The sequence below is a fragment of the Berghia stephanieae genome, chromosome 9, assembly GCF_034508935.2.
Source record: "Berghia stephanieae isolate SIO BIC M18660-M18661 chromosome 9, UCSD_Bste_1.3, whole genome shotgun sequence".
Classification (NCBI taxonomy): Eukaryota; Metazoa; Mollusca; class Gastropoda; order Nudibranchia; family Aeolidiidae; genus Berghia; species Berghia stephanieae.
The window spans coordinates 25,656,592-25,667,333 of record NC_088368.1 but is presented as its reverse complement, the minus strand read 5'-3'; the positions used below and the strand labels follow the sequence as shown (position 1 = coordinate 25,667,333).

Below are 10,742 nucleotides of genomic sequence, written 5' to 3'. Positions count from 1 at the left end.
AAATAGATGAACGTATATCATTTAGATGAAAAAAAAGTAAGATGTCATTATGGTATAATTATTAGATTGTAGATGTTGACAATGATTAGAATCACAGTGCTACTCCATAAGTTCAACAAGCAACATAATGTATTTAACAGATGAAGAAACTGTGGAGCAGGCACCGGTGTATGATAAAGATAATAAGTGTATATGAAAAGTACCAGAAAAAGCAAAGAAAATACACGAAATAAAAATCTCAAACTCAAAATCTCGACTGGGGATCGAACCGCAGACCTTCTGATTACTGGTCAGACATGCTATCTATAGATAGTTCGAATATGATGTCATTCAGGCCTTTGTTATTGTTTTTGCCATCCGCGTTTGTGAGTTGTTTTCACAAAACTGTATTAACCAGACTATAAAAGTTCATGGTTACACAGAGTTTGTGTGTTGGTCCGTTATACTTCCGGATTGCAATGTTGTGAACTCCTTGGCCAAGCGCATTCTATCTATAATATTCACGTTGTGAATCCTCGTAATATATTTAACAGTGTTTATTATGATATAAGAACAATAAATTGTTTTATAGATAGAGTAGCAAAATGTCCATTTCCTACAATGTAGTCTTGTGGTATGACACTCGCCTTTGGTCCGGAAGTTTAAGGTTCGAATCCCACTCTGAGCAGCGCATAGTTGAGTCCTTGGAAAAAGGCTCTTTACTCACATTATCTCAGCACATTCGGGTTTAAAATGAGTACCTAGCCGTTTTCAGCGTTGTCTTTGTCCGAAATGAAATGTAATATCACCAACCAGGCCTCTTGTGTCGTTCTACATGTTAAATCTTGTTGCTAGCTTGAGACCCTTTTCAAAGAGCGTTGAGCATGATTAGTGGATGTCCCGCTATAGATAGTTCGAAGATGACGTCACTCTGGCCTTTGTTATTGTTTTTTTTGCCATCCGCGTTTATGAGTAATTCTCACAAAACCGTATTAACCTGACTATAAACGTTCATCTTTACACACAGTTTTGTGTGTTGGTCCGTTATACTTCCGGATGGCAATGTTATGAGCTTCTTATCCAAGCGCATACTATCTATATATGCTCAAGTTTAAAAAATAACACCTGTACTGGAAAGCCAAAGTTCAATTTTGTTCTAGTTTGACATGACAATGTATTCACAATGAAGGTAAAAATATAAAACCCGAGTCGTTGATGAATCACGAGTCTTTTAGCTTTCACCATTGCTTGAATTGTGTAATTGTGAAATCCGTAAGATATCATGTCAAGTTAATCCTTTAAATGGCAACATTGACTGTCTTTCCAATTTTAATTTCTCCCTTTAAAGGCAAAATGTAATGACTTTTCGATTATCATTTCTCCCTTTAATGGCAAATGTAATCTATTCCCAATTCCAATTTCTCAATTTAATGCCAAACTCTAATGTCTTTTCAATTCCAATTCTCCCTTTAATGGCAAAAATGTAATGACTTTTCATCATTTATCCCTGAAATGGCAAATTGTAATGACTTTTCGATTATCATCTCCCTTTAATGGCAAAATGTAATGTTGACCCAATTCCAATTTCTCCTTTTAATGCCAAACTTTAATGTTTTTTTAAATTTTAATTTCTCTCTTTATTGAAAAATGTAATGTATTCTCAATTAAAACTTCTCTCTTCTATGGTAAAGTGTAATGTCTCTCAAATTATATTTTCTCCTATCAATGCCAAACTGTAATATCTCTCAAATTATATTTTCTCCTATCAATGCCAAACTGTAATGTCTTTCCAATTATAATGTCTCCCTCTAATGACAAAACTGAATGTCTTTCGAACACGTAAAGTGCTGCTGTTGGGATACTTTGCAAAGCGCGTTAAGCATATTTTAATAGATATTGCACTAGTAAAAGTGTTTGGGGGGGGGGGGGGGGGGGGGTGGAAGGAGGGGGGGGGGGGAGCTCCTGGTAAAAATAGTAAGCTTTGACGTCCTGTTGGATTGGAATTCAATCTCGCTTGTAAAGGATTAATAGAAGAAGGAACTGGTATCAATGGCCAATTATATAGACGGATATAAAGCCATAAATAATTAATAATTTAAGAAAAAAATAAATAGATAATTAAATAAATAAATATATAAATAAATAAATAAATAGATAAATAGATAAATAAATAAATAGATAAATAAATAAATAGATAAATAAATAAATAAATAAATAAATAAATAAATAAATAAATAAATAAAATGTAATATAATAGATACATTTAATTAGCGCTACTGATAAGATAAGAACTTCCAGTGGTTTATATTATAATGTATGCGTAACCAAATTCCCATCACACGAATAAATTTGACTATCACGGCTTCGAAAAAGTAAAAACTGTCAACCACATTTCTGGCTCAAAACAAATGGTTAAAAAATGTGTTTAAAATTGACAATAATTACAGATAATAAACTCACCAGAGATTATGTCAATTTCTCTAATAATATACTTAGATTTAAACTCCCAATCTTATCCATTAAGGATCCAGTTCATTTAAAATAGAATAAAATCCATCACAGACATCTAGTTATGAAGTCAACAATAAAATATTTCACTTTCTAGCTTATTATTATCGTCGTTGCCACCTATAATAATATTATTATACAATGACAAATCATTATTTTGTCAACGTCTAGTATGAAATACGAAGGCAGTAAAGGTCAAATAACACACACAGTGGTTGAAAAAAGCAATACTTGATGTTTATACGTTTGTGCATTGGCGTGATAAATGAAATGCTGATTCCGAAAGAGATAATTTTATAATTATTAATATCGAGGCGGCATTCCTAACTTGTGTATTTGAGTGCTGTGTGTGTTGTGTGTCAAATAATAAGACAAATCCTCTTGCCCTATAATAAACTGTGTGTTTCTTAAAGATAAAAGGAGCACGTGATGGATAAACCCGTTAAATGGAAATTTGGATATGTGAAAATCTAAGCAAAATAAATAAATTCTACATGTATGTTTAACTTATTGATAGAAAGTCTTGATTTTATAAAAGAAATTACCATTTTTACCATTATCGGTTTTATCATAATCGCAAAATAGCTTTTTTGATGAATCGAACCAGAAAAGCATCGATGAACAATAATATCATCATCATCATCATCATCATCATCATCATCATCATCATCATCATCATCATCATCATCATCATCATCATCAACAACAACAACAATAACAACAACAACAACAACAACATAATAACAATAATAATGATAATAATAATAATAATAATAATAATAATAATAATAATAATAATAATAATAATAATAATAATAATAATGATAATGATAATAATAATAATAATAATAATAATAATAATAATAATAATAATAATAATAATAATAATAATAATGATAATAATAATAATGATAATAATAATAATAATATAATAATAATAATAATAATAATAATAATAATAATAATAATATTAATAATAATAATAATAATAATAATAATTGGAGAAAAGTCAAGATATCGGGTCCCTGTCAATTTTAACTTCAATTTATGCAATAACTTCTCTGACATTTAAACGGTTGAAGGAAATATATCACATAGTGAATGTAATGAATAACTCTCTCAAGATGGGATGTCATGTTTAAAAAAAAATCGACATCCCTCCCCGAACTTTAAAGAGTTACATTGGAATTTAACTGTAAGGTAATCGGTGAAGCGAATAAACAATGCTCGCTGAAACATCTGAAAATTACTCGACAGTTTACAAAATTATCGACCATGTCGGTCAAATCCGACCGGGCGCAATTTACTTGCGCAGAATGACATCACAAATAGTCTCGTTCACGCCTTTACTCTGTTGCGCAGTTTTTTTCTTCGGGCAATGATTTTTACTTGCGCAGATTTTTTTTAGAATGTCTGGATAACGCTTGCACAGTCTTTTTTTTCAGTTGACATTTGGTAAGTATTACATAGCACGAACATATCATGTCCATTTGTAAACGATCATACATACAATTTAGTCACTTTTGTTAAACTACTTGTTAGTACTTGTAAACGACAGTGAATACAAAATGACTATTAGATTATCATTTCACTTTATATGATTTAACTCATGATGGATGGACTGAAGAAAATTACCACCAGCAAAGGCAAGGATTCAATAATTGTCCAAGGAAGAGTAAACCTGATTATCATAATAATTATTATAATTTTTTTTAATTATTCAGAATTTTAAAGATACATGTTGTTAATATGATGTTTTTAAGCTTATTTTAAATATATTCCATAGATCACCGATATCGGAGCAAAATTAGCGCCAAGGCAAACATTAACATTTGGAGATGAGTTAAAGCGGACTGCAAGGCCAGAATCACAACAAACGTGGAAGATACGCTGGTTTTTGAACGGAAATCTTATTCACAGCCATGGGGCAAAAACACCACAAAATCTTTTACGAATGGAACTTAAAAGGAAATGCAAAAAAAGAGGCTTGGAAAAGGAAAAAAACTCCTGTGCAAGTGTAAATTAGTACCTGAAAAATAAATGAACATTTGTGCTTCAAACTGCGCAAGTGAATCGCAGCGGTCCGACCAGCATATAGAGCAGTAAAATTAGGTGCCCCAAACGTAAACAAAGGTCTAGAAGCACATGGCAAACCACATGTTCCTGTCTTGACAGCTCACGTTCCAATGTAAATTATAGAAAAAAAAACCCTTTAAAATTTGGCTGTTAGGTGGCAAAAGAAACACATATTCCTAAATACTCGATCATGCATCAAATAATGTCTAGATATGGATATTTTATGGAACAATAGGTAAAATTTATCAAAAGTTACAGCCTATCTATTTTTAGACCAGAGCAAATTATTGCGCTGGTGTGAACAAGACGAGAATTATTCGGAGCCTGGTTTTCAGAATAATTTAGCCTTATATTATTATTTCTGCAACTGTTAGATTTTATGTAAACATATTTTCAATACTGAAAGTGTATTGCCTACAACTCAAACTACAAAATTGGGAGACCTATATTGTGCGTAAATTATTCCGGTCCCTAACGAAAATCACTAGCAACTTGTTACTGTTTACGTTTGGGGCACCTAATTTTACTGCTCTATGGTCTTGTACCGACAGGAATCCGGCTTCTCGACTCGTTACGGTGTAACACTAGATAATCAACGTTGGCTGGACCAATTCGATCACAGTAGGATTCAATTGTCTGATGTCACGTCCTCCCAGCAACGAGCAGCTTGGATATAAACAAAGAAAATCGGTACTTTTTATTCTTCATGCTGGTTAGAACTTTTTCACCTTGTCATGTGATCAAAATGTATAAAAGTCAAAACATGATCAAATTTATAATGTTTTTCTCCTCTGAATACACTTTGTGCTCGTCGGAGAAGCATTTCATAAGGTCGTCCGCCATTGTTCCGATAGTGTAGAACCAGTTACTAAGAGTCATAACGAGGGAGGTGAGGTCACGACTGTTGAACCCTATTGCAGATGAGCAGATTCATTAGAATACTAGTAATGGTGGCTATTATTATAAAAGTGGGTGAAGCAGGGACTTATGACTTATGATGATAATAACAAGAAAAGAAGTGAGGAGGAAAGTGCCAGAAGAGAATAGAGAATAACAATTTCGTTGCGGCGATGGGATCTCGAACCCACGACCTTACTGGTACGACAACTCCGCCTGGCCGTGGAGGGTGTGGCTCTACTGTATGAGTTATTATTATTATTATAAGATGGTTTCGGTGACTTATCCAGTAAATAGCCTTATTAGATTTGGACTTCGAAAATGTATTTGTTCGCAGATTTGCTTTCGACTCCAAGTAAATATTTGTACTAATGGGTCTCTCCCTCCATACCACTATCTCTCATCTTCTCGCATCTCTCTCTCTCTCTCTCTCTCTCTCTCTCTCTCTCTCTCTCTCTCTCTCTATCAAGCATTTTGGAAATTTTGCGATGCAATTAATCAGTGACGTATGGAAAATCATCGGAAATACCTTGTATAACTGATCATATTTATACTGTGTATTCATTTATTTTGTTGATTTGTGTATGTGCGTTTGTGGGTTTACTCATTACACTTTTGCCTTTTTCTTCCTCTCCGATTAGCGAGAAAAGTTACTGAACACGTTACAAATTGGTGTCGTGCAGCTTTAACCTGTTAACTGCGTACTCGTATTCAAAAATGTGGCCAGAAAACTCGTCCTTCAAATATCAATCGATTTAAACGACCTTCATCTTGACAAAATCTCTCAAACCTGGAGCCTCGGGAGGTCCCAGGTTTGAGATTTTTGCTAAGACGAGGGTTATTTAAATCGAGCGATATTTGAAGGTTTAATTAAATGATTTGTTTTTATTCCAGAGTACGGCATTTAACGAGTTAATGTTAAGAAAAGTTACTCATCACATCCGTGACAGAACCACATCGTTATAATGTTGTCGTGTCACAAGTAGAGATAACTAATCAATGCTGTAGTGTTGTGTAACATCATGAATGGAGTCGATCTATACTTACACACTACAAGACGATCAATGAATGACTTTTTTCTGCGCGTACGTGAAGTAAATAACAATGTGAAATTGAATGTAAGCTTCAATTTAATTACGAAAACAGAGAGAATAGACGTTTTGGTTTCCCCTTTATCAACAAACAGGTCGAGTGAAACACTACAGATGATTGAGATGATGTGGTAGTGGCGTTGTTAAAATGAATAAACAAAACATTGATGATCAGGAAAAAGGGGAAACCCGAAACGTCCATTCTATCTGTTTTCGTAATTAAATTGAAGCTTACATTCAATTTCACATAGTTATTTATTTATTTCTTCGAGGTTCGAGCAGCAACATTTACATTGCGCTTACATTAGAAAAGCAGAAGAAATCTCTTTCTAAGTCAGGTTTGCTGTCGCACTCTGAAGAAACTCTTTTGACAAATTTAGCCAGAAAACTTTTAAATATCGATCGATTAAAGCTTCATCTTATGAAAAACTCCCAAGCCTGAGACTCCGGTGTATTTTTTCAGAGTACTGTTTTATGGACCATGACAGCTTCTCGTTGTCAACAATGCCACTACCACATTATCCCATTCGTCTGTAGTATTTCATTCATCCTGTTTTGTTGATAAAGGGGAAACCCGAAACGTCCGTTTTATCTGTTTCGTATATTAAATTGAAGCTTACATTCAATTTCACATTGTTAATCAATTCTTTGATCTTCGAGCAGCAACATTTACATTTGTTAGAAAGCAGACACGATAATATCACTGTGATTTTATACATCTTATCATGGCTAGAAAACTCGTCTTCTTATGAATTTGCTCATCTACAATTGTGATTAAATGGTGGGTAAAGATCCTTTTTTCAAAGACTCAACTTTGCGGTGGGACTCGAACCAAGGACCTATACGTATGAAAGCGAGTTTTGTGCCAGAAGAACACAAAGTTGCACATTATTATTTTTGTGAAAGCTAAATAATTTATTTAAATGTGACAAGAAGGTCTTTATGTAATGAGTATACCACGACATTCCCAACCCCCATTAAAATCACAGTTATGTTTAGTGTTAAGTAACTAGTATGCGTTTAATTTTCTCGAAGTCCCAGGTTTGAGAGTTTTTTTTTAAATTTTTTTTTTTTTGCTAAGACGACGGTCATTTAAATCGATCGATATTTGAAGGACGAGTTTTCTGGCCAAATTTTAAAATATTATAGGCTTTTTCAGTGTGCGGCAGTATAGTATGTTTGTTTGGACAGAGACAATATTCCGGCCAAGTAGGTACTCATCATAAAAGCGTGATGAACATGGTGAAAGACTGAGGGTAAAGATCCTGTTCCAAAGACTCAATTTTCAAGGATCTAAACGTCTGAAATCGAGTTCCGTGTCACAAGAACACAAAGTCGCACATTGTTATTTTTGTGAATGTTAAATCATTTATTGAAAGGTGACAAGAACTGTTAGTACGGTGCACTAGGCCAATTTATTGTTATGTCATCTCCCAGTCCCATCATAATGTTATTTTGGGTGACATTTGCCATTGGAACCAATGGAAAGCAATAATCATATTACATGTTTGTATCTGCCTGGGATATGAGAACGAGAGAGGAGAGAAGAGAAGATAGATAGATAGATAGATAGATAGATAGATAGATAGAGAGAGAAAAAGAGAGAAAGAGAGAGAGAGAGAAAGAAAGAAAGAGAGAGAGAGACAGAGAGAGACAGAGAGAGAGAGAGAGAGAGAGAGAGAGAGAGAGAGAGAGAGAGAGAGAGAGAGAGAGAGAGAGGGGGAGACTGGTTTGTATATATTTTCATGTGACTCTTGATACACTATTCCTGTACTCAACTCTTGGACAGCTACGCAAAATATACAGTGTGTCCATAAAGACCTTCCCTGATTTCAAGGACTTATAATTCTTTATAAATCGATATAGATATTTACACCTGGTTTTCACCACCTTCTAGGGAAAAGCCATACATTTATGCCCATCAGCCATAGACCCACATTATATCATGGAATTTACCTTTATCAACACGAACTTAAAAGACCTAATTTTTTCTCTTCTGTTTTGGAATAGCAACAGTGCAACAAAAAATTGCTTGGTCGACGGAAGTGTGATCAATCTCTTACTGTGTTTTAGCAAATTTAGATTATTACATTTTAAAAACATAAAGTCGTTTTCCTTTCATGGTCTGCAAACTGGGCTATAACAGTTTGTAGAGCTGTCTTTGACCATGTCGTATCAAGCAATCACATTATACAAAAACGTTTTGAGCTGTACTTTTGCCATTCCAAAATAGAAGGAGAGAAAATGGTCTTTTAAGTTCAGGCTGATTTTGCTAAATTTGATGATGTAATGCGGGATGACCAATGAGTATATTTGTATAACTTTTCCTTAGACCATGGCGAAAACCAAATGCAAATATCTATAGCAGTTTTAGTATAATAAGTCTTTGAAATCAGAGAAAGACTTTATGGACACACTATATTATTTATAATTTACGATTAACTATCTACCTTGTTATCCTTTTTTTCTCGGTAGTAAATATATTGATACTTTTCCCTCAACGTGATGTAAACAACAGCAAATCAATATGGAAATAATCATCTCGAGCAGTGAAGTAGAAAGCAATTAATTCTATTTTATTTCAACTGTACAAGTTTAAATTTTCTACTGTAACAGTAAAAAGTAGTGAACATAAATATATCTTTTGAAAACATTATTTTAAAATAATCAAACTAAAACTGATCGTTTGGGTGATGGTTTTGAGCCCGGAATATTATGTGTATAGTATTTTTTAATGCTGTTATGATCTTTTACAGCTTCCAGCTGATAGGTATTTGCTCTGTAATGTTACCTTAAAGATTGATAAGATTAGTAAATTACACGCATTGTGTCATTGGCTTGGGTAAGGCATTTCAGACACATGTGACTATTCTTGACGGATACGTTAACGCATTTTAAAGCTTCGGGTAGTTATAATTACTGAAGTCTAGCAGCAAGTCACTTGTTTGACCGACTGGAGAAAGCACGGGGCGCTTCAAACCCTCAAAATCCACTATTCATATGTGCACACGAAGGAAATAAATTCAGTTCCCAAAGAAAATCAAAAGGAAAAAAAGAAAAAAAAAACAGAATTAAAAAAATAATATTAATTGATAAAAAAAAGAACCCCTAACATTTTTATTTAATGTCTGATGTTTTAAACTTTTAATGGATTTTTCAATACCCAGTTTATTCAGACATATTATTACCGGATTGAGGCAGTGAGTCGCACATGGTTTGTATAGAGAGGTGAACCATCATTCTTGTCACATTCTATTCCACGAATTGCAAGTTTTCGATAAGGTTTTTGTAATGCGATTCATTCCTATTAGGGCTAATCCACACCGGAGACTGACTCCGACGACCCGGCACTGCCAACCTCTGCCGTCTTCCGGATAAAGACGTCGGGCAAGGATAAAATACTAAGAATAAAGAGAAGAGCCGCTAGACCTACCTATACCAAGCTCGAAAAAAAACGGTAGAGGACGGCGGGTGCGTGGTATGGGTGGGTCTCGCGACTCTTGTCTTTATTCTTAGTATTTTGTCCGTGCCCGACGTCTTTATCTGGAAGACGGTTGAGAACGGCAGGGCCGAGTCGTCGGAGTCAGTCTCCGGTGTGGGTTAGCCCTTTTAACCAGTTAAATGCTGTACTCTGGAAAACACGTATTTAAAAGTTTGACCAGAAAGCTCATCCTTATTCTTTAAGTTATTGTGCTATGTTTTTAAATGTCTGGATGGATTGGCATCTAAATATTTGCAGAAACTAATTCAAAAATATGAACCCACTCAAAATTTAAGATCATCTCCATGCCACCAACGTCTAAAGGTTGCCACCTCAAAATCTACTTTTGGTAAAAAGGCCTTATCATCCATTGCTCCACGCCTATGGAACGCACTCAGTCCTCTGACAAAGTTCTGTGAAAATTTATCATCTTTCAGGAAATGTCTGGAGACTGAGTTGTTCCTAAGGTATATTTAAAAAAAATGAATTAGATGTTGCTTATATTTTGTTTCTGTATTCATGCTTATTATGTAGTGTCGTGATTTTTCCCCTCTATTAAGTAAAGCGCCGCAGAGCACGATTAAAGTGGATGTTTAGGCGCTATATAAATTCATTATTTATTTATTACTTATTATTTATTCTTCAACTTCCTGCATATCTGCAAACCACCTTTGATATGCATGTTGGTGTTTAGAATCCTTTACGATCGA

The 10,742-nt window shown here is 34.2% G+C and overlaps 1 protein-coding gene across 2 annotated transcripts in view; it reads right to left on the bottom strand.

Moving 5' to 3' along the window:
• LOC144979933 (choline transporter-like protein 2) overlaps window positions 1-2,754 on the bottom strand; it is a 133,000-nt gene extending 130,246 nt beyond the window's left edge. For both annotated transcript variants that reach the window (XM_078927245.1, XM_078927230.1), the window contains exon 1: window positions 2,440-2,754. The gene's annotated coding sequence lies outside the window, so the exon portion shown is untranslated. The remainder of the gene's footprint in view (window positions 1-2,439) is intronic.
• Window positions 2,755-10,742: the final 7,988 nt, after the last annotated feature.